Consider the following 23,987-nt stretch of genomic DNA (forward strand, 5'->3'; position numbering starts at 1 on the left):
CACCTGTCACTATATGCCGCACAATGCCTTGCAGCAGTGTGCGCCTATTGCACTAGGGCACCTCTTTCTATTCCTTTACTTTGTGTGCCTCAAATGCCTTTCTTGCTTTAAGGAATGCAATAAATACTACATTTTACATCATGTATGCACAGAGCGCCATTATCTGGGTCCACAAATAAGCATTACCTTAGTAGTGTTTTCCCTGCATAAACTCAACACAAAACATTTGTTGGGGGCGCCGACCAAGATTGTCGCACAGGGCGCCACCAACACTAAAGCCGGCCCTGTCTGGGGTACATATGCGGAAGGGGGGTGCACAGAGGTTATAAATGTTATTTGCATTACTGGACCAATTACTCATCCTAGCTCTTCCTCTTTTGCACCCCACCCTCCCCCTAGTTTCTCCCGTCCAGATCTTTCACTCACGGCTGCAAGGCTGCGGTGTATTGTGGAAAATCTCAGTCAGTCCTAACTTCATTTCAGGTCAATTGGTTGTTGGTAGGTTTTGGGACGCACATACTGGGGGTGAGCAAAGTATATTTTACCCTGACAAAGTTTCTGATTTTTTCACCTCTGATTCTTTTTTGTACATTGTTAGATTATGGACATTGTTTTGCAAGTTAATGTACCTAACCCAGCTAAGCCAAAAAAAGCGCGACTAAATTCTCTCTCCAAGGGTACTTTTTGAGTACATTTTCTATGCACAGCGTCATTAAACAACAGAAGAAAGTATAGGTCCTCGATTTGTTGTGCCTGTACTTTTGGTGGTAATACCAAATGTGGTACATTTCACTACCACAGTGTGCAATATTTACCAGGTGCGCTTTTACCTACCTATCTTGAGGTTTGACAGTCAGAGTGACAACATATAGCATTGGTGTTAGTACACATATTTACTGAATATTTTTCTTTTTTTTCCTATTTTCCTTTATTTTTGGGGATTTCTTGTTGCAAAAAGCCCAGGAACACAATTGATTATGTGGTAATTACTGCCAAGCTTGGGTTCTCAATTTAGGTGGAAACCTCCATTTAAGCTCGAATCAGGATTTACATGACAATCAGAATTGGGCCATGTTTTCTGCAATTACATTTTGACAAAAGATTCAATCTCTGGAATGAGCCTTTAATAAAAGGCATGCCTCCTGGGGATTGTGAAAATATTCTAAGTCAGTGGTGTTAATTGTGAAAATAAAGGCCTCTGTGGCTGCATCACTCAGAGACATTACCCAAAGAAACCTAACACACCTGATGGCAATTCAATTTGCTAAATGGATTTAGAAAACAACCAGGCTCATAATATGTGCTAGGAGAAGGAAACAGGTCTGTTCATACTACAGTATATTATCATCATGGTTTTCGGATCCCAGTTGCACTTCCCTACATTGCAGGCCGCACAAAAGGCCAAAAAATTGGCCCAATCACAGCAAAAAAAGTTAGATCTTCACCTGCAGTAGTACCTCAAACAAGGGCAGATTTACCACTTTTGGGAATTCAGAAACATTCTCAGTGTTATGACTTGAAAGTTGTGCCCGGCAAACGTTTCCAGGTATCCTACGGTGAATCATGTTACATGTTTGCGGGGCTCCCATTTCCCAAATCTTAATTCTACACCATGTACAATTACGCACTGTGGAAATGCAGCCAGCATGTTGAAATTAGGCCTGGGCAGAATTATTAATTCCGCGAGCGGAATTGGAGGAATTTGGTAATTTCGAGTTAGTCTTGTAACGTGGAATTACTTATAAATTGCATCGCTCCACCGGCAGAATTAATCTGCAGTAATTTCTAAAGAGGGAGCAGTCCATCTAAGTTTAAAAATCACTACAGATGAAAGTTTAATCTGCAGTGTTTTGAAAAAAAAATAATTTAGAGGGACTGCTCCCTCTTGAGGCAATGTTTAGAAACCACTGCAGAGCATACCCCACAGCGCCCTTAAATACTCTGCAGTAATTACTGTAGATTATGTAAGGGCAGCAAGGGGTATGCACTGCAAAGTGATATGCAGTGGTTTCTAAAGTTTAGTATGCCGTTACATACTCTGCAGTAATCACTGCAGAGTATGTATGGGCGGCGAGTGGTGTTTGGCCGCGCTATTTTGTTGCCTCATAATGCATCCATTTTTGGATGCAAGGGTGCATTTTGCACTAAAAAATAGCACCAAATGTCCACTCTGCCCCGTTGTGAAATTTCATGGAATCTCACAGAATTTTTATGTAATCCCGCAGAATTCCACAGAATCAAATTGTGCCAATTCCACTCATCCCTAGTTGGAGTTAACTTTGTGAATTGAGGTTGTAGGCTGCTAATGAAAAATATTTTAGGTTCTGTCATTAGCCAAGTGTAATTTTCTATCAAATGTTCCCTTTGCTCATGACAGACCCAGGCAATCTGGAAGCAATTGTCACAGTAGGTAAACATTGCAAGCAGTGACCTCAAAAGATTTTTCTTTGTGTTTGTTTCAATAAGAATTTTTCATTGAACTTGGCACCCCCTTAATTTGTCACCTCAAGTGGCTGCTAGCTGTCTCTGTGGAAAGGCCATCCGGAATTTGGGAGTATTTAGAATAAAATTACCTTCTGGCCCTGAGAGGTATGTTTGTGCAAATGTGTTTGGTAACTGTATAGTGCAAATCTAACGAAAAGGCAGTGGAGAGCTACGAAGGCTAAAAATAAAAATACAATCAGCAAGTGATTAGAGAGGTAACGGGGTTCTGAGAGCAGAAGTGCACTGTTACTCTATTGTGATGTAATGTTCTTTAAAGAGGATTGTGTTAGTCGATTTCCTAAACTAGAGCATGAGTGGGTCATTCCTGATGGAAATGGCGATGTTCAAAATCCTGGATACATAGATGAAGGCTTGTTGCCTTGTTTTCTTGTTTTTCATACTCCTTTGCATCCATTTGGATGGTGGCTGACTGAGTATGTGCATAGCGCCAGCAGAGATGGCGAACTATGCAAGGGTGCTGGCTACCACAGCTTTGTAAATGATGCAGATGGTTTTGAAGATGGTGCAGGCTGACAATGGAGTTCCATCAGGATGAGGGAGTGATGTGAACAGAATTCTTCAGGTCCTGGATGAGGCATTATGCTGCATGTAGGTTGCCCTTAAAGGGGTGCAGTCGGCAGTCTGGGAGGCCACGGAGCAGGGCATTGGTACCATCCTGGTGCAAGAATGTAAGAGCTCGAACAGCAGTTCCAGGTTGAATCCAAGTGGCTTGGAGATGGGTAGAATTTGGGATTTGAAGCCTTCAAGGTTCATATCACTGAGCAAGATTTCCGCTGCTTTTTTCTTGCAGTTCTTGGCAAATAAAAGGGATTCAGTCTTGGTGGGTTGAGCATGAGGCAAGGTTTGAACATCCAAAAATGAAGCCAGTTAATTGGGGGGACCATGATATTTGGTCATTTAATGTCAGCTGTAGATGATGGATCCCCGAACAGTGTCATGTATGTGCATGTTTGCATTGTGCTGAGGGGATTACCAGGTATTCGTTCACGCAGTTCTCTGATGCATGCTGTTTTTCTGAGTCCCCAGATAGATCATGCAGTCTGTGTTTTCTCCTTTGTACTGCCAGTCACCGGTGTATTCAACTGTGTAGCCTTGGACCGTGTCATGTATGTGCATGTAACTTGCATGATCGAGGTAACTATTAGCAGCGATACTACGTGTCTCTCTGAACTCTTTCAAGTGCTCACCATCCTTTTTCTCAGCCATCCCCTCCCCACAGGGGCGGCAATCTGAGGGATAGCCCCGGGCGCCACAAGCTCTAGCTACGCCTCTGAGTGCACTGTGCACTGAGGGCCTGTAAATCGAATGCTACTGGTGGGCCTGCAGCACTGGTTGTGCAACCCACATGAATATCTCTGTAAACATATATCAGGCCTGCCACTACAGTGTCAGTGAAGTTTTTAATTGCCGAGTTGACATGCCAAGTGCACCCAGCTACCAGGCCCAAACCTTCTTTTTTTCTACTTGTAAGGCACTCCTAAGGTAGGCCCAAGGTTGCCCCATAGGTAGGATGCAGTGTATGTGAAATGTAGGACATATGCTGGTGTGTTTTACATGTCCTGATAGTGAAATACTTCCAATTTCGTTTTTCACTATTGCAAGGACTATCTCTTTCACAGCTTATCATTGAAGCTGCCTTGTACCATCTTACAAGGGTAACTTTCAATAGGGAAGAGATAGAGATTTGGAGTTTGGGTTACCTTTCTGTGAAGATGTTTTTTAAATTGTGTGCTTGAAAATGCCACTTAGTAGTAATGTTCCTGCTCTGCGTGCTTGTGGAATCCACACTGTGTTTAAATTGACAGTTGGGCTGTTTGTGGATTCACTCTAGACAGTCACACAAAGGGAGCTGAGGTGTGCGGGATTGGTGATAGGAGTGGGCTGGGTCTGGCCTCTCACAATGTTGTCTCCATCCCCCTGTAGTGTGTCTGGAGCCAAGACAGGATCTATGCACTACAAAGTCTATGCTTTGAAGTATGCCTACTTCAAAGGGTAAATGGGGTATAGGTGTTGGACCATTTTGGAACACTTCTGGATCAAGAGGAGACTTTACCAAGAGGAAGAGCTGGAGAGCGCTTAAGAGGAGTACTGCCCCTTTGCTGTGTCTCTTTGCTGGGTGTGCCTGCAGTTGCTGTTTCTGTCTAGAAGAGACTAAGGACTGGACTTTTGCTTTGGCATCCTGCTTGAGAAGATTCTCCACGGGCTTGTGTGTGCTTGCTCCCTGTTAAGAAATGTCAGGGCCATCAAAGACTTCACCTGCAGCCCCTGAACTTCTCTGCTGGGAGTTCTGACCTGCCAAGTGGTGTCAATTCCAGTTCTGGGCCCTAGGAGGTGGCGTCTGCTGGAACAAGATCGGAAAATCCACGCATCGTTCTGGAGCACCATTTTTCCCGCCACAAGCTTACCGCGCAGTTGAAAAACTAACGCATTGCCACGGTGCGGCAGAAAATATCAACGCAGCGTCTGTTTGTGGCTCAGAGAACCACAGCAGCCAGAGTCCAAAGTACTGTGTCTCCGATGTCTGAGACCCCCGCTCTGACTCCGATGCAAGCCCTGCTGTGCGGCTGAAGGAATTGACCTATCACCTGCTCACGGCTGGGAGAATCAAAGCAGCGCCTGATTCGTCACTGCATCACCCCCAGTGAGTCCGGATTTTCCACGCATCGCACCTGTGTGGCAAGTCTACATCAACATTGGGCTTCAGTAAGGAACTGAGGCCGCGTCTCCGGAGACTCACCTCGCACTACAAAACCAACGCATCACCTTGTATCACAATAAGAAACCGACGCATCACTTCTTCTGCGTAGCTGTAAGGAACCGATGCATCACTTTCCAAGTAAGCAGCCGACACATTGCTTGCATTTCCGGTGCCTTGAGCCCTTCCACTTTCCCCGCGCCCATTTTCGTCTTCGATTTTGGCGCATCCCAGTTACTTTTTCCTAAAAGTGATGCATCCATAGTTTTATATGGACTGAACTGTTTTAAACCTTTTTAAAGGGATATCTTGACTTGTGTATGTTGGATTTTTGTTGTTTTGTTCTTATTTGGTTTAGATAAAGATTGGTTATTTTCTAAACCGGTGTGGTGTCCATTTGTAGTGTTTTCACTAAGTTACTTTGTGTTTAGGTATAAATGCTTTACACATTGCTTCTGGGATAAGCCTGATTGCTCATGCCAAGCTACCAAGCGGGTGAGCAGGGGTCATCTTAGCTGTGTAATCGCCTTACCTTGACTAGAAGAAAGAGTCCCTACTTGGACAGAGTGCAAGCCACTGCCAACAAAGACCATTTCTAATAAGTGGCTACATAACATATGTTTTTATCCAAACAAAATAGCTCATAGGTTACAATTTCCATGGCCAATAAGACACCTCAGTGGGTCAGCTAAGAATCTCATGTAGTTCAGTGAAACAGCTTAGAGGCTTTGTGCAGGCTGGCCACTATGCTGGCGAGTGGAGCAAACTAATGATGCAGCAAACTTTGTCTAACTTGCAGGCAAAAGATTTGAATCTGGTGGCAATCTCTGATCTGAGGTGGGATAAATGATTAACAATTAATTGGTTTATAGATGTGTTACTTAGAGCTAAATGAAGCTGCAGGAATGTGTAAGCGAGCACGAAAAAAAGATTTTTACAAGAAATGTTCATTTCTTATTAAAGACGTTTCACCCAAGAAACAAACCTCTCCTTTAAAAAACACATCACCAAGAAAACCCAGACAATTTAGTAACAGCTTTCCCGCCTGAAAAAAGTGAAATCATTCCTACCGGTAACCAGTTTCACAGGAGCAGTGAGAGACTTGGCCTCCTCACACCTTGATGGAGGAATGGCTCCACTCAGTGGCCTCCTCACACCTTGATGGAGGAATGGCTCCACTCAGTGGCCTCCTCACACCTTGATGGAGGAATGGCTCCACTCAGTGGCCTCCTCACACCTTGATGGAGGAATGGCTCCACTCAGTGGCCTCCTCACACCTTGATGGAGGAATGGCTCCACTCAGTGGCCTCCTCACACCTTGATGGAGGAATGGCTCCACTCGGTGGCCTCCTCACACCTTGATGGAGGAATGGCTCCACTTGGCAGCCTCCTCACACCTTGATTGAGGAATGGCTTCACTCAGCGGTCTCCTGACACATTGATGGAGGAATGGCTCCACTCAGTGGCCTCCTCACGCCTTGATGGAGGAATGGCTCCACTCAGTGGCCTCCTGACACCTTGATGGAGGAATGGCTCCACTCAGTGGCCTCCTCACACCTTGATGGAGGAATGGCTCCACTCAGTGGCCTCCTGACACCTTGATGGAGGAATGGCTCCACTCGGTGGCCTCCTGACACCTTGATGGAGGAATGGCTCCACTCGGTGGCCTCCTGACACCTTGATGGAGGAATGGCTCCACTCGGTGGCCTCCTCACACCTTGATGGAGGTATGGCTCCACTCAGTGGCCTCCTCACACCTTGATGGAGGAATTGCTCCACTCAGTGGCCTCCTGACACCTTGATGGAGGAATGGCTCCACTCAGTGGCCTCCTCACACCTTGATGGAGGAATGGCTCCACACAGTGGCCTCCTCATACCTTGATGGAGGAATGGCTCCACTCAGTGGCCTCCTCACACCTTATTGGCATAAATGAACTGCATCCTTCATGCTGCAGCACATCTTATTAAGGCTTGCAAAAGTTCAACCGCAGCACTGAAGGAGCTACACTGGCTCCCGATCCTTACCTGCTTCATCTTCAGGAACAGCTACGTCACCTACATGGTTATCAGAAACACTTACTGGCCAGGAAACCAACCGCTTCCGGCAGACAGCACCAACACATCCCCAGAGTGAAGGTTAAAATGCACAAGAAACCAAAAACAGACGAAAGACCTTCCATGTCTACACTGCCAGGAAATGGAACAACATCCAGACTGACATAAGGTCAGCTCCAATTCAGAAAAAAGCTGAACACCCCCTCCTCAAGGAACACCAGCCACTCACACAAAAGGAGCCCACCTATTACCCGTCTCACTGCAAAACACTGTGAACCGTACCTCGAGCCCTTCAACCATTGTGCAGCGTTCTGTAGCGTCCTAGCCAGGATCGCTCTGTACAGTTACTTTTCGATACATACCAAAACTAATCTCATCAGCAGAACCACCCGGCCTCCGTAAGCAAAAAAATACATAATTTGGGGATCATTGTGTTTATGGATAATCAGAAGGCATGGATTCTGCATGCTTTACTCAGCAACATTCTAAAGTGCTAAAATAGCGGTCAGCAGAACTCCCACAGAAGGCCTATCCGGAATACTCGTCGTCATCTACGGCTCGCTGCACGGCCTCGCAGCTTTCCTGCACTGTAATGACAAATGTCACCAATAACCAATGTAATGAGAGCTTATTCTTTTAGATGATGAAAGGTGGATCCGGCCTTGCAGCGATTGATATCCATTTTCTGCCCGCTGTACCTCACCTGTGTGACTTATTGGCTTTGCCAATTCTTTTTGCCAATGCTGCAGCAAAATGCTTCCCCCCGGATGCTGCAGCAAAATGCTTCCCCCCCCCCCCAATGCTGCAGCAAAATGCTTCCCCCCCCCCCAATGCTGCAGCAAAATGCTTCCCCCCGGATGCTGCAACAAAATGCTCCCACCCCCCCACCCCCCGATGCTGCAGCAAAATGCTTTTTACCCAATGCTGTATTACATCGTAAAAAAAAAAAAGGATATGCTGATACAGTACGCACATGAGCACGAAGGTGTCATGATCCCACGGCCACGCCATTCTGTATGCACATGCATGTGCAAACACATATGTGCACGCATAGATCATCACCACACATGCGATGGTCTACTGAATGATACAGGCGCCAGTTTGTTCCTTTTATTCACCAATCAAAGATGAAAAATGTCACTTAAAGTGGTAAATTAAACAGAGGCGCGGCCAGAACCAAAAGGGCGACGTCAGGCTTTCAAAAAATGTCAAAATAAATATTTAAAAGACCTCAAGGTGGTACAGCAACGAAGGAGCAGGTGGGGATGCAACGGGAAATGGCCGTGGGAGGAGCGGATATGGGTGGGATTAGACAAACATTAAAAAAAAAAGGATTGGGGTGGGCGAAAAAAGAGCAACACTGAGCAGGTGCTGTCCAACAGCAAAAGCAGCAGATGCTGGAGAGAGCTGGAAAACACATTCTCATAGCAGGGTTAATGAAAATGAGAAAAGCAGTCTTTAAAATGTGGGCAGTGGAAGTATAAAAGTCTGTCAATCAAAAGGAGAGTAAAGGAGCCATGCTCCAGGGGAGGGACAAACACAATAAGACGAAAGAAAGCCACTGAATAAGGAGCAAGGAAATTAGAGTGACAATAAAGTGAACCAATGGTAAGCAATGGGTGGGGGCTCTGAACCCACAGTACATTTTTGGTTTGGTCCGCAAGTGTTCCGTCTACAGATAGCTGAAAGTTGTCTAGTAGATGAGGCCTAAAAATGGCTCAGAGTTAAACAACCACTGCGAAGTCTTGATTTCTTCTGTGAACGTTACCTCAGGAGTTGAAATCCCAGCAAGAAAAACAACTTGTAATGCTAAAGGCAATTAATTACTTTTAAACTGGAGGAAGAGATCTTCCCACAAATAAATTGTTTTTAAAAGCACTAAAAGAAGGCGAATTCTTCTTCTTTGACGAAATAGCCCTCTGACAGTGTTTACACTCTTTTTGCAAACTTAAAGTCCTCTTCTTCCTGTCACGTGATCTAAGTCCTCGGGCACGTGTGTGCTCCCTTTGTTTACCTGTGACGTGTGCCCACCTCGCGGACCCACTGATGAAATGCTGTAAACCTGCCTTGCCTGTATACAAGGAGCCCGCTCCTTCCCAGCTTCCTGGGAGCCCCAGGCCGGCTGGACCGGACCCTTGAATCAGGGGCTGGCCAATTTTCCTTTTACACTAAGATCAGTCTGTGAGCAAATTCTCTTTGACAATTCGAACTGACACCATGTCACGAGGGTGACTTTCATCCTTTTCACTTTACAATTTAACAACAAGCATTAAAAATGCAATAGGCCTCGCCTTTTATTAAGTTAAAGCCATTTAGCTTTGCTATACAATACCATTAGCAAAGCAAATGGCTTTAACTTAATCAAAGGCGAGACCTATTGCATTTTCAATGATGTAACGTAGGATCCGTGCATGTAATAAAACTGCAGCCAAGTATGCCCACAGAAAAATGCAAACACACGGCTGGTGTTAGTTTATTCATGAATGTATATGTGGAATGTGTACTAATTGGAGTGGGCCGAGTGCACCAACTATTAGAGGCAACTGGAACTACAGCTAAGCCAAAGATTCAGCTTTGTTCAGGAGAGCTAAACACAAGCCCACCCAGCCTTTGTTTCATTTTAACAAAAGCAACTATGAAAATAAATATGCATCAAATAGAGGTTATAGGAACTTGTGCCTATTCTATTTCAATAAAAAAAGATTGTTCCTATCAGCTCCACCGTCATGTGCTGTGCTGAAATTACTTTTAGCAGCACTCCTTGTAGAAAATCTGGGCCTGGCTCTAAACCGTCCCACAAAGGTAAGTAAAGTCATAGCCAGTCTTGGGCAAACTAACCGCAATTGCCATGACCACCCCTAAGTCCATAGGCATCTTTGCGGCTTTGTGCTTTGAATAAATACAACAGTCAGGGCTTGAGCAGGGTTAAATAAGAAAAAAACCTGACTTCTAGTTCGTATAGATAGTTTTAGCATTCTTTCCAAGTACAGTATTTCATATTGTTTTATCCGCCACATAACATATTTGAAATGTATGCTGATTTCATCCCAGCTAAAGCTATTTATGAAGTTCTTCACCACCAAAGTAATTTCATATTTCGGTCAACAAGACACTTGCTATTTGCCATACCCATCCCAACACACATCATAAGAGGACTGCCCCAGGCAAGAGAGAGCAGGCGGAGAAACAGTCTGGCCTGATTGCGCCTTTCCGCCACACGTCCAATATCCAATTTCAACAGTCAGGTGCGAGCATGCAAAGTATTCAACAAAAGCAAGACAGCGCTAAAACAGTGTGCACACCAGGAGTGTAAAATACATGAAATAACCACATTAAAACTGAGTGAGGAAATAAGAACAAAGAAGCACCCCAGGAAAAGTAACTTCACATTCACTGAGATATCTGAGCAAGGGTCTCCGGCTAGTACATCCTCATCATTGCTTGACCGGTTTCTTCTGCAAACAATGTGGCCCTGAGCTGGTTACATCTTTGTAATCCAGTAGGGATATTTAAGTAAAACTATTGTATATTTGCTGGATAAAACGGACGCCTTGAGCTGCAGAGCTCCGACTCCACGAAACTACATATCTCGCAATCCATTTTAAAGGTCTTTCTACAGAGAACACAAATACGTATTTTGGTACGATTTACTGGAATCCTCCAATATCATTACAAAAGGTACGACCTCAAAAGTAGAAAAAAATCTAAGGCTGTAACGGTGCTCCACAAGAATGTAAAAATTAACCGTATACGCAGTTCAGTACTGTAAAAAATACATTCGCTTGGTATTTGAAAAGATAAAATGCAAACTTGAGCTTGATGTCGAGCAGCGCGAGCAGTCGGCGTTGCATAAGGCCACGAGACACCTGTGCAGTCTCAAACTCCAGCTGCACTCCCGGCTCTGCCCTGCACGCACGCGACGCCCGCTCCACCTAGCCGCGCTGTTGATCTAACCTGGAGTCGCCTCGTAGGCACTGGTGGAAAGTGGCCATGTTCCCCGAGAGCAGTGCTTTCCCTTCATCATCCTCTCGCCCAGCGACGGGTAAGCTCACACCGCACCCAGGGCGAGTTGTGTCTCCGCCCGCTACTTCGGCGCCCCTCTCCTGTCTCAGCAGCTCCGGTTCCTGCTCTGCCCCAGCAGCCAACGTTCGCCCCTACGCGCAGCAATCCAGGAAGTGCCTGCCAGAGTTCAGCTCGCTGCCAACGCGATCTCGCGCCGGTCCCCCGAGCAAATAAACGCTCCCTGGGCAATAGTTCATTTAACAATGCGTAGCTGAGAAACGCGTTCGACTCATCCTGATTTCATTGACAGCAGTGACGCGCACAGAAAGCTTTTTTACTACTTTGGTTGCTAGTCTTCTCCACGTCATATATTTGTAATGCGTTGAGATATTCAATGACATTTAGGTAAATTAAATGATTCACTTTTATAATGCAAGCAGAGTTGTGACATGTTAAACTCGGACTCTATTTTAACACAAAATCAGAGCGAGCAATTGTAAATCTATTAGTATGTTTAGAGAAACAGGCTTGGTAAATAAACAAGGCAGAGCAACGCGGTCCCGAAAGGAAAGACGACAGCGCTGCAGCCGATCTCTTGTCTTTATGGGGCCATACGTTTGAAACACATGGCCCCATAAAGATAAGAAAAGCCTTTACTACAAACGTAAAGCAAGCGAGCCAGTCCAACTGGGACGGCTCTAAAAGAGAAAAGTGTATGTCACTAGACACTCTTTTCCAATGGCTGGCCACCGTTTAGCATAAACGGTGACGCCAGCCAATGGAAAAGAGGGGTGGGGCTTGAAGTCCACTAGAGAAATCTACCCTAACTCATTAAATCTCGCCAGCGAGACTGCGCAGTCTACGCCAGGCGAGACTAAAAAGTGCTTTGCGAGCAAAAATGTGCAGATGCATTATTGCTTTTTTTTGCTTAGCAATTTATTGCTGTTATTGAAAAGGTGAAGCTGCAATCGCAGGGAATGACGGGACCCCCTTGACCCAACTATACAACTATGACTTCTACAGCAGGTGCCTTGACCCACTGTCAACTTGGCTTTGTGGTAATGGCAGGCAAGAGAGGCCACAAGGCCCAGGTACGCACGACTGATCAAGGGCTACGGGCAGGCCTTTGGAATCAGGATTCTGCAGCTGTGCGTTTTCCAGATAATTACGGACTGATCGCGCTTGCCACATAATCCACCATATGTAGCATACTTTGTAAATGTGATGTTTCTAGTACAAGTGAATCAAATGTTACTAAAAAGCACTAGGTATGACGTGCTAACGAGACTAAATAGTAAATTGAAGCTGCAAAGAATGAGCAACATAATTTATGTTTTCTTGCCACATAATTTAGCCAGCCGTGTCCTATACTGTGATCCTCCATTGCTGCAGACTCAGTGGCTCTGACTGTGGAGATCTAAGACTGGATCTACCAGCTCCCTCTTCCCACTGTGCAGGGCCAGCACTTCAGGTGCATTAGAAGTCAGGAGGGGGCGCCAGAGCTCTCTGCCCCAGGCTCAGAGTAGCCTGTACAAAGTTATTTCAGAGTTCTCAAGTTTCCTGAGCCACATAATCTTATAAAGTCGAAGCTTTTCCCTTTGCATTCTAGGAGTCAAAGTACTGCAATTACAAAGGGGGAGAGGGAGAGGGAGGGGGAGGGGGGGAGACAAAACTACAAGTTTGACTTCATGTCACCAGGACACTGTGTTCAACTTGTGGTGGGTTGACAACATGGTGCATTATGGGAGCTGTAGTCCTGGTTCACGGCAGTAGACCCTATTGTATAAATGCACCAGACTGATTTGTAGAAGGAAAGCCAAGGGCCGGGGCGTTAGGGCCTCGCGGCCTTTGCAATCTTGTAACCTTATTCTTACCATAAGTCCATGAATGGAAACAAAACCCTGGGCTGGTTGTGCCAGGCCGGGTCATGGAAAACCCGAGCGCGCCTGAGATCTTGACCGGCAGGCACTGTAGGTTGTTTTATTAATCAGCTGGTCTTGCTTTTTCGACTCCGAGCATCCGTTCTCCGGCTGACGCTGCATGTGAGGTCGAGAGGAGGTGCTAATCTGCCTTTTGGCGCCAAACCCTTGAAGAGGAACAGAAATGCCATTTGCAAAGCTGGAGGTCTGGCTCGCGAATTGACATCGACTCAAAGTCTGCTACTGTGAAAAAAGGAACAAGAAATGGTTCTTTCTGAATTCAGTGCAGCTATAAAAGGTAAGTCATTTAATGCCATGAAACAGTGTAATATTCGGATGCAAAATACTCCCTCGTGCATTGCAAAGCAAGCGCTGCACAGGAGGCGGAATGATATATCAAACCGCATGACAATGGTGAAAAGAGTTCCTCTGGGCAGGGCCAACTCCATCTCCATTTCATTCCAAATAATTGGTAACACAAGGTCTGGAGTGAGCTGCACCATCAAGCCAGACCTAGACAAGCATTGGCAAAGCCAGTAGGTCTAACATTGGCTACCAGCCTTGTGCTTGTCATTTTTTGTTATGTTCCATTACTGTTTTTGTAAAACTTTACTGTTGGGGCGGTGGGGGCACTTCCCGGTTATTAAATAATAATTGGCTGAACGCAAAGCAGTTTGGGTCTCAAAAAGCACACACTGCCATAGTGCCCCTGCCCCCTGGCACCAAAAGGGGAAAAAAAGAAACCCCGTCACTCAAAGCGAAGTTACCCAATGCCTGGAGTGGGCGGACCCATTGCCCCATGCTGGAGTGGGCGGAGCAAAAATGTCAATGACACAAAAACAGACCAATGGATGCAGAGAGCAGGTCTCAAGTCCCTTTAAATGACTTACACGTTTGGTAGGTTCATGTGGTCCCGGCTAACGCCAGACCTAAAACGGATCGCAAAAGTAAATAGAAGAGCCAGGGCGCCCGGAGAGAGGGGGCTTCGGAGGGGGCGCGAGTTGTGAGAAGGGGGAGGGTAAAGAATGCCACCTGGGGTTACCAGAGATTGTTTAGAAATCACCCGACGTAGAGGCCCTCCCCGTGCTGCAGGCGAGTGATGATGAACACACTGGAACGGCTGATAAATATTAATAAGAACAAAAGCAATAGTATAACAGACGCTTTTTATAGCGCCCAACACTACCTGAAAGTCTCCTTGGCGCTTTTATAGTTGCTAACACAATTTAAGGAACCAAAAAAATACTGCCGAACTCTGGGAGTGCTTAGAAACGGCCTAAACTCCGGTTTAAAACTATACCTGCGCAGCCAACTACCCCCCGCCCCCCTACCCACCGCCACCTCACGCATAATGCGGAGATTCTTTTTTCCAACAGTAAACATGCTGGCCTGTAGTTTCACTTTCCATTGGTGCCGTCCTTTGAGAGTACCTGCTTCAACAGAGGACCAGCTGACGACTGTGTACCTACAATAACTGCACACATATGTGAACATTTCGGCGGGGCTCTCTCTGGGTTTCATTCTTGTAAGGTCCATGTGAGGGTAATACAGAGTCCCCGGTTCTTACCCTTCCGCACAGCCGCAGCAGAGAGCACAGTGCAGAAGCGCAGCTACATAGACAATGTTCGTTCAAACTATCACAAATATATCATGTATAAACAACCACGGTCAGCATATCACGTTTAAAAAGCTGCAAAATCTCAGAGAAGCTAAAAAGCTACCAAGACCAACCATCACATCTAGCAACACGCATGAAAGGGCCATGTCATTACATTTAACAAATACAATACATCGAACATTTTAATCCCGGCGTCCATGCCTGAACAGTCTGTGTGATCTTGGGCAGACCCCCTAATGTCTCGCGGTTCTGGAGCATTTAGAAAGCAGCTGAGGGGCATTATCAAGCGCTCTTAAAAACTATCGCCTCCCAGTTCAAGGACTGCGTGACCCCCACCCTCTGAGGAGGGTGAGATCCGGCTAAAACCGCCTTGGCCGAGATGTGCTAATCCCATTATCCATTTAGGCGCTAGACGCCTGAACTGTTGGAGGGAGGATACACACGCTCATGAGGGGGCAAGCAGGGCCAGATAAATAGTTGCCAAGGCGGCGGCCTCAGCTAACCCCCCTCCACTCGCAGAGACAACATGCCTTTCACCTGTTACTCTCTAGGGCACAGCCACGCTTCGAGTCATCGCCAGGGATGTCAGCGCTTTATAAATTATACAATGCAGAAAGGACAAGGGGATATGATGCCTCAAACTAGGCACTATCCGTCGAAAACCGGGCAGGTGCCACCCAAGCAAGGGGCGGGAAGGGGTGTGAAACAGCACTCCCAGCCTGGGAAGGGCGTGTTCTACCTGATGACAAGCAGGGCAGCGCCAAGAAGCCGAACAATTGTCAGGCTTTGAGCTTCACAGCGACTCCCGTGAACAGCAGCGATACTAGGATATGTCCTGGTCTCGATGGCTTGGCTGGCACCATGCCACAGCTCCTTGGCTGGCACCATGCCACAGCCCCTTAGTGCCTAAAAACCCGCAGTGAGGGCGGTGCTGCGGAACCATGACTGCCCCTTTGTGCGGACCATCTGCCCGAGCATGGCGGGCGCTGGCACCGCATGGCACGGTGCCAGGGCAGCACAGTGCTCGCTAATGGTATAGCTGCATTTTTAGAGCGCCCAGTGGCAGACTGCGGCGGATCTAGCGGGCACTGCACCTGTCGGGAAGACGGGGGTGCCAACTACGGGTCGAGGGGAGGGGGGCGAAGCAGGAACTGCCCCTCACTGTGACAATTCTTTATATAGCGCCACCTCAAACTGAACCTTCTCTCGGCGCTTTAAATAGTGGGAGTGGTTGCATGTATGCCGCCACAGACCCCGGGAAGGCGACCCTAGCCCTCTGCCCCCAAACCAGCCCTTTAACTGGAGACACAAACTGACAACGCTAGAGACAGACAGACATACGGGAGATCAGACTGACACAGGAGCTGCACCGGAAAGACACGCTGACACACAAAAGACATGCTGACACACAGCGAGCGACTGACAAGCAAAAACACAAACTGACCCCAGAGGCAGGCATACACAATACGACACACAGGGACAGACAGACGGTGCTCACGAGCAGTACACACTGACGACATTAGACAGATACAGAGTGGCACAAGAGAGTCAACGCCAGAGAGACAGAGGCTGATGTGCACACAAACTGACAGGCCAACAACACTGCACAGAGACAGAACAACATACAAGAGACATGGGCGAACAACACAGCAGAGAAACGAACGGACAAACGAAGACAGACAGACTGGCGATCCAGGAGAGGCAATCTATGACGAGATACAAAGGGTGACAACAGAGACACACAGACTGACAGCAGAGAGACAGACTGACAAAACAGCAGAGGCACCTGACAACGCCCGCAGAAGGACACAACAGACAAACATCACAGACTGACAACACATTAGGGACAAAGGCTGACAGGCACCTTCACAGACTGACAACGCGGGTGATGACTGACCGCGAAACACAGACTGAACACAACACACGCACAGACTGAAATTACAGACAGGAACAGGCTGGCAGCACACACATGGACTGACAACACTGCGGCCTCCTACCTTGCCACGCGTGTACCTCAGTGCCGCGATGCTGGTGTATTAGTCCAAAGCAACAACGCATAACAATGGCACTGACTGCCAACACGCCCTGGGCACTGACTGCGGCTCCAAGTGGGCCATGGTTCACCGGGCCCAGGGACATCAGTTCCGCAGCGGCAATGCCTTGAGGAGCCGCTGAGCCCAGGGAGGGAGGCATGGGACATACAAGACAGGCAACACACAGCTGGACTCACCCGCTCCAGAGGAAGGCGCAGCCGGCCTGCGGGGCTCCTGGCGCCAAGGCCCTGTCAGCAGGGCTCCTGCGGGGCGTCGGTAGCCCGCCTGGCTCCTGCGGTGCTGCAGGGCATCCACCCGGCTCCTGCGGGGATGAGGCGGCCCTCCCAAATCCTGCGGTGACGCTGGGCACCCACCCTGCTCCTGCGGCAGCAGCGTCGGAGAGCCACCCGGCCCGTGCAGTGCTGCTGGACGCCCCCGGCCCCCAGAGCCGACGAGGGGGTCTCCTCAACTCCTGCAGCGACGGCAGACGCCCACCGGCCCCGGCACCGATACTGACCCCCACAGGGTGTGCTAGGGGCGGCCCGGCAGATCACCTCGCTTCCCTCCTTCAAACCGGTCTTCCAGCCTGGAAGTGCCGAGGGCGGAGCTGGTGATGCGGGAGGGAGGGCAGGCGGAGGAGAGGGGAGGGCTGGGGAGGAGTGAAGGAGGGAGGGAGCAGTGGGACGCTGCTGCTAGGGAGAATTCTGCAGGCAGCAGAGGCCGTCTCCCCCCGCCCTCCCCGTGTTTACATCTGGAGATGCCGGTGTCTGCCCAGCCGGGCTCGGCTGCGCCTGCCCCAGGGCATTGATCTACATGTAGGCCGGCGTCAGGACTGTGGGACATTATACTCCAGCCCTGGGTCTCCCCTTTACAAGCCTTTTTAATATGTATCTCAAGGCTAAATGAGGTCTCTCAGAACTACAAATCCCAGAATGCAAGGGGGCAAGTAACTGAGCATTTGTTATGTTATTGAAATTTATAGCGCGCGACTGTTACCCGAAGGTGTCCTGGCGCTATTATAGGATTGTCCATCCTTGGAGCAAACTGGGTGGGTGTAAAGGTCTTTAAAGCGTGAATAACCATGTTTTCAGGGCCCTCCTACATTTCAGGTGATCAGTGGGGTCTCTAAGGTGTCGTGGGAGAGTATTCCATGCCTTGGCTGCTCCAACTAAAAAGCTTCGTCCACCCCAATCAGCTTTTTTTGCCATAGGGACACTGAGACTAATTTTGCCTCTGAAGACCGCAACATTCTTGTGGGAATATACCATGTATGTGCCTGGTCACATGAGTGGGTCCACTTCCATGAAGGGGCCTGTGCATAACACACATGGCCTTAAACAGAATTCGTTTTTTCACTGGAAGCCAGCGAAGCCTTTTGATCTCAGCCGAGATTGCAGCGTAGTTTGGAATCCCAGAGATCAGTCTCGCAGCTGCATTTTGCAATCGTTGGAGTTTTTTTAAAAGCCCTTCCTGAATATTTAGGTATAGGCTATTACAGTAGTCTAATCTCGATAGGGCCAGGGCTGAGACAACTATTCTTTGGATCTTTTTACATGACCTCAATGTATATGAAGTAGCAGAGACGACTGCATTAACTTGATCTTTGAAGGACAACTGATTATCAATAATGATTGCTAAGTTTTTCACTTTTCTACTGGGAGTTGGGAGGGGTCCCAGTGAGTCTGGCCACCATTCTGGGGTCCAGAAATTTAAGTCATTTCCAAAAAGAACCACCTCCAATTTGTTGGAATTCAATTTGAGGCAGTTCTGAGCCATCCAATTGCCAACCGCAGTCGTACAATCCTTGAACCCGGATACTGTACTCTGACGTTCCCCAAGGAGTAGAGAGACCACAATCCGGGCATCGTCCGCATAGGAGGTGAGGTAGAATCCAAAGGAATCTACCAAAGGGGCCAGTTGTTTTACATAAATATTAAAAAGTGTTGGACTGGTGGATGATCCCTGAGCGACACCGCAGGGAAGGGAGAAGGGTTTGGCAGAGAAGTCTCCCAGAGTAACAGTTTGTACTCTATCATCTAAGAAAGACTTAATAAGATTCCAGGCCGTCCCTTTGACTCAATCTCATGGTGCCGGTCCATCAATAGCCCACTGTGCCCGTGTGTCACCGACAGAAGTGAGCATCCCAGCTTCATGTGAGAATCCAAGATTTTCCAGAACACATCAAGCACCTGTTTATCAACATACATGTTGGAGTGCTGCCCTCACCGGTCTGACAGCGCAATGGGCCGTTTTCATAGCAGTTTTGGGCCGGGTGTATGGCCAGGTGGGCCTATTTTCACTTTATTTCCCAGATATTACCCCCTTTTTTAAAAGATATATTCTTCAATAAGATGGGCCACTTTTATTGTGGCGCCTATTTTTGGTCCCAGGGCGCTCTTGCGCTAAAGCAACGCAAACTGTTTAACAAAGCGCTCTAACATAAATCTAATATTATTTTGAGTATTATTCGTTCTTTTATTCCCATTCCGACCGGTGAGTGATGAACCTAAATAGGCCAAAAGGTATCCTGCAATGGGGCTTTGACTCTGCAGGCCCCTTTGATCAAGCCACTGGTATGGACGTCACACTGACCGTTCTTGGGTGCGTTCCACTGGATTTTTGGGAGATGTCGAGGTTTCCCCATGGACGTACCCTTTGGGGAGCTGCTATTGGGAGACAAAGGCAACTCCTTGGACCATTTCGAGAACCCAGGGCTATTGCTCGCACCCTTGCCTACCCTAACTGGAAACACCAGGCTTTTACATTTTGATTGTTATAAACTATTTATTGCGTGCATTGTGGTTATAATAAACCAAATAAAGTTTTTTTGACTGACTGACTGATATAGGCCTGAGACCTATTCTGGATCCCTGCCTTTGAGAATATTCTTCCAGCAAGATAAGTTCAAGATGTCGTCATTAAGCCCGGTCCTGCTGGCTTTGACCTCAGGCCATTGGTTGGTGTCTCGGGGTCTCCATAGTGCCTACTTTCATCTGCCGACTCTCACTGCCCGCAAGCAGTACTTGTGTCCACAGCGTGCTCTCCGAGCTTTTAGTGTGTGGTCCCTCATGCAACCTACCAAGAGCCCTGAACGTCCTTACGAAGGGGCTAGTGGGCAGGGCAGCATCGCTGCGGTGGTTGTAAGTCTACCTGTGTCCATCCAGAGATGACTGGCTAGTGATGGCCACTGGTCCAGGAACACCTCCAGTAGAAACCTGACTCTTCTCCATGACTTGGGCGTTACCATCAGAGTTCAAAAGTCTCACCTTATATATGATGTTGAACCTATCATGTACGAGATGTACCTGCTGATGTTTTGGTTGTATGTAAAATTTATAGAAAAGAAAATTAATTTAAAAAAAAGTCTCACCTTATTCCCATACAAACCCTAACTTTGATTGGGCGTCGTTCGACACACCCTTGAATACTTTCCTCCTCTTCAGATCCCAGTCCTGTAGGGTTTGTGCCTGCAAGGCCCCATACCCCTGTGCATCCTGTGGGAGCCTCATGCCAGATTAGAAATGAGAGCCCCCCCAAAGGTATCCAAGGAGGCGGTGGCTGCAACACCAAGATAGTCTCTCAGCTCATCTGCAGATCTTCCATGTGGTACATTCAATCAATCAATCAATCGGGGTTTGTAAAGCGTGGCTTATTACCCGTGAGGATCTCAAGGCGCGGGGGCTACATCACATTCGCATTGGTGGATAGACCCAGCCAACCTTCTAACGCGCGGCTCATTCACCTCCCCACGTGCAGACTCAGGCTGCAGCGGTCACAGATCGCTACTCATTGGGTTGGGGGGGCTCATCCGGGCACCATGATGGTCAAGGCCTTTGGTCCATGCCGGAGTAGTTCACGTAAATGTGCTTGGGCTGGGATTGTCTGTCTTGCCTGAAGGCTTTTTTACCTTCTATCTCAGGAAAGAACATCCAGATTCTTTTAGACAACATCACAGACCAACCACCACTGTCCATTTTAGTAACAAAAAGGGTAGTGTGAGGTTGTGGACCCTAAGTTGTGATGCAATTCACTAATGCACATGGGCGCAGCAATGGGGGAGTCTTCCCAATAGTGGCCTCCAGAGGTTTACGTGGGATGAAGAACATGTGTGCAGCGGTGTATGGCCTATGTCATTATGGGTGTGGCTTAAACAACATTCCTGAGATTTCCACAATGTGCCGCCCGACCGATATGTTGGTCCTTCGCGGAGCTTTCTGTTGTTGCCTTCAAATATACAGCACAACAACTGACTTACACCTAAAACCAGCCAGGACTGTTGGCTTTGTCAATGGCTAAAAGCCGTTTCAGATAAATAAGTAACAACAATGAATTTGTAGTAAACAATTTTGAAAATGTATCATGTTCAGAAATTGCAAGACTGTGAATGACACTTTACCGAGGCCTGTGGAAGAGGTAATCTTCTCTTATTTTACAGAGTTTTATATAGCGCAAACTTGACCTGAACTGGGTATCAGAGAGGCCAAGGATTGAATGGCCATGAATTCTGAACACCTTCTTGACCCCCTGACAGCCAGAGTGAGAAGCTAGCAGCGCCGTCAGACTCCACGCCAGACCCTCAATCGAGGCCCTTCATAAACACCTGAAAGGGGACACAGTGGAACGTATACACTAGACAAAACCTATATACTACACAAAAAACAAATACAAAACACAGCATTGGGAAATAGCTAACACTCGTAGAGAATGCAAGATTAACTAAAGCATGTGAAATATAATAAGAAATTTAATTCCTGAAATGGATTACCTTAACACATATTTTGCATAATTGTTAAGAAATTGGTCAGAGTTTTTGCCATGACAGTTGAGGACATGACTATAGGACCCAACAGGGACCTGTTTAATGTCTGTTGTAATTACCACCAGTCTGAGAACCGGAGGGACCCGGCCCACTTAAAGCCATGGCGGCCCATCTTGGGGGCTTCCTCAGCGTGTTACTGTCAGTCACCTCTCGCTGGAGGATGACAAGTGGGAGCTACACCCCAAGGCGATGGAGACAGCGGCTTCCTTTTGTAGATCTCTCCTCAGCTTGGAGCAGGAAGTGTCCTCACTTTCTTGCCATACACTTCCCGGCGGATGGTCCCCTGGACGGGGTCTTCAGACCTAACTGGTCTCAGGGTCGGCTGTGCGGATTCCTGCTGGTCCTACTCATGTCCAGAGCACTGTGGAGGGTGTGGGAGGGTCAGTGTAGGAAGCTGGCTTTTTATATAGTGCACCAAAACGAGGTTCACTATGTGTAAAGACCAGACGACCCTTATTGACTTACAGGGCTGAAATTATTAATCCCAAATGCTGTCTTTCGTGGTAGTGTGGGCGAGCAGCTTAGGCTTATCATAGGGTAGTGTTAAGCATTTGTTGAACACACACAGAGCCAATAAATGAGACACACACTAAAGGAGAAACTCAACACCAACTAAAAAAATGAATAGGTATTTTTATATTTATTTTAACACCAAAAACTTCGTAATTAGGTAAGTACTTTTCATAATAGCAATTTTTCAGGTAAGTAAAATGTTCACTCAAATGCGTTTTTATGCGTTTATGCTTCCCTATAGAGAAAAAGGCGTGTTCTGCATATGGATATTTGCAAACGATTGTCAGGGGTCCCCTTAAGGACTTAAGTTGCTAGGGGGCAAAGGTCCAAAGTTCCACCAGCAGGTCGTGTTTACCTACCCTGGAGTGACGGGTTGGCAGCCTTGTCCGCTACACCGTAGGTAAAGCAGAGGGCCACATAGAAACAGGCTGCAGAGGGGGACTTGGGCACAAATCCTGGAGCTCCCAATGAGGGGCTCGGTTCATGGGGGTCCTAGGAGCAGCGGAGCACCGTCGGTGGTCGTGGATCTGGACCAGGGAGCTTGGGTGCATAGGGTTTTGGTTGGCTGGTGCCTGCGTTCTTGTTTAGGCCTGCACAGGGGGAAAAATCAGGGCAGCTGGGCCATTCTCAGTGCTGGCCTCTTCAGTGCTGACGGCCCTCGTCAGCTGCTCGGCCTCTGTAGCGTTGAAGTCTGGATTGGACTCAAACAAACTTTGGTTGCTGCAAGGGGACCGGTACCCCGGGTATTGGTACAGGGCAGATGCGGTTGGTCCTGGCGTCTTCTCACTTGGGGAAACAGATCAGAAGTCTTGGAGCACAATGGCCTCTTCTTGGGCCGCTGCTGCGTCAGTGAGCCCTGTGAACAACAAAACGGTGAACCGGACATTGCAGTCGGGGACCTGCAGGCTACAGGGAAGTGGCTTATCCAACTCAAGGGAGATGCTGATGGCTTATCGAAGTCCTGGAGGCCCTTCGACGCTTTTGGAGGCTGCACAGCTGCAAAAGGAGTTGGGTTGTCACAATTGCCGGGGCAGGAGCAGGAGCAGGTAGGCCGGAGGGATTTGGCACCAAAATCCTCCAGCAGTTCTCACTTCTTCAGTCCAATGAATCTGAGTGCCTGGCTTCAGGGGGCCACCTAAATACTAAATTTAGGGGTGTTAAGGGAAATGAAGGGTAGTAGCCAATGGGCTACTTACCCTTGGGGTCACTCCTCCCCTATATGACTACTTCCTGTGGGAAGTGGGAATAACCATGTCTCAGAATTCCTAATTCCACCAAAATCAAAATGGTGGAACCCTTCTTTCGTGGGCCACATCCAGCAGCCCATCTTAGGGGGTTGACTGTCCTGGTAGTGCACCACGCCTACTTGCATATCTAATTTATGAATTTTAAAAACTGATTTATCAGCACCTACAGTATTCGCAGTTGCGAAGTTTTTAACAGCTATGTGGATTAGTCGCAATCGTTGTATAAAATCAAACATTGTGCTTGAACACGCTTCCCCATAGCTATGTCGCAATTTTTATCTGGTGTATTCTAATATGCTGTGACTAATATGTACTTTTTATTGTATGTTTGTATTATTCCACTCTTTTATGGTCCTTGTGACCGAAATAAAGCTGATATGAATGAATGAATATCTAATTTCCCACCCGTCCTGGTGCCAGATGGGCCTCACAACAGGGGTTGGCATTACCCAGGTCTGGGGGAAACTAGGGTTGCATATCAAAAGCGGCAGAAGCTTTGAAGCCTCTGGCCTTGGTATGCAGATTCACTAGCCGTCCTGCTGGAGAAGATGTAACACCTCCTGCAACAGCAGGCATTGTTT

At 47.6% G+C, this 23,987-nt stretch overlaps 1 protein-coding gene across 4 annotated transcripts in view; it reads right to left on the minus strand.

Moving 5' to 3' along the window:
• Positions 1–17,436, minus strand: part of TMEM63B (transmembrane protein 63B) — a 417,772-nt gene extending 400,336 nt beyond the window's left edge. For 3 of the 4 annotated variants that reach the window (XM_085610287.1, XM_085610286.1, XM_085610283.1), the window contains exon 1: positions 17,025–17,436. The gene's annotated coding sequence lies outside the window, so the exon portion shown is untranslated. Of the gene's footprint in view, positions 1–13,131; positions 13,151–17,024 lie in introns of those variants that run through there. The other variant, XM_085610285.1, reaches the window with a different exon arrangement.
• Positions 17,437–23,987: the final 6,551 nt, after the last annotated feature.

Source organism: Triturus cristatus, chromosome 6 (genome assembly GCF_964204655.1).
Source record: "Triturus cristatus chromosome 6, aTriCri1.1, whole genome shotgun sequence".
NCBI classification, from domain to species: domain Eukaryota; kingdom Metazoa; phylum Chordata; class Amphibia; order Caudata; family Salamandridae; genus Triturus; species Triturus cristatus.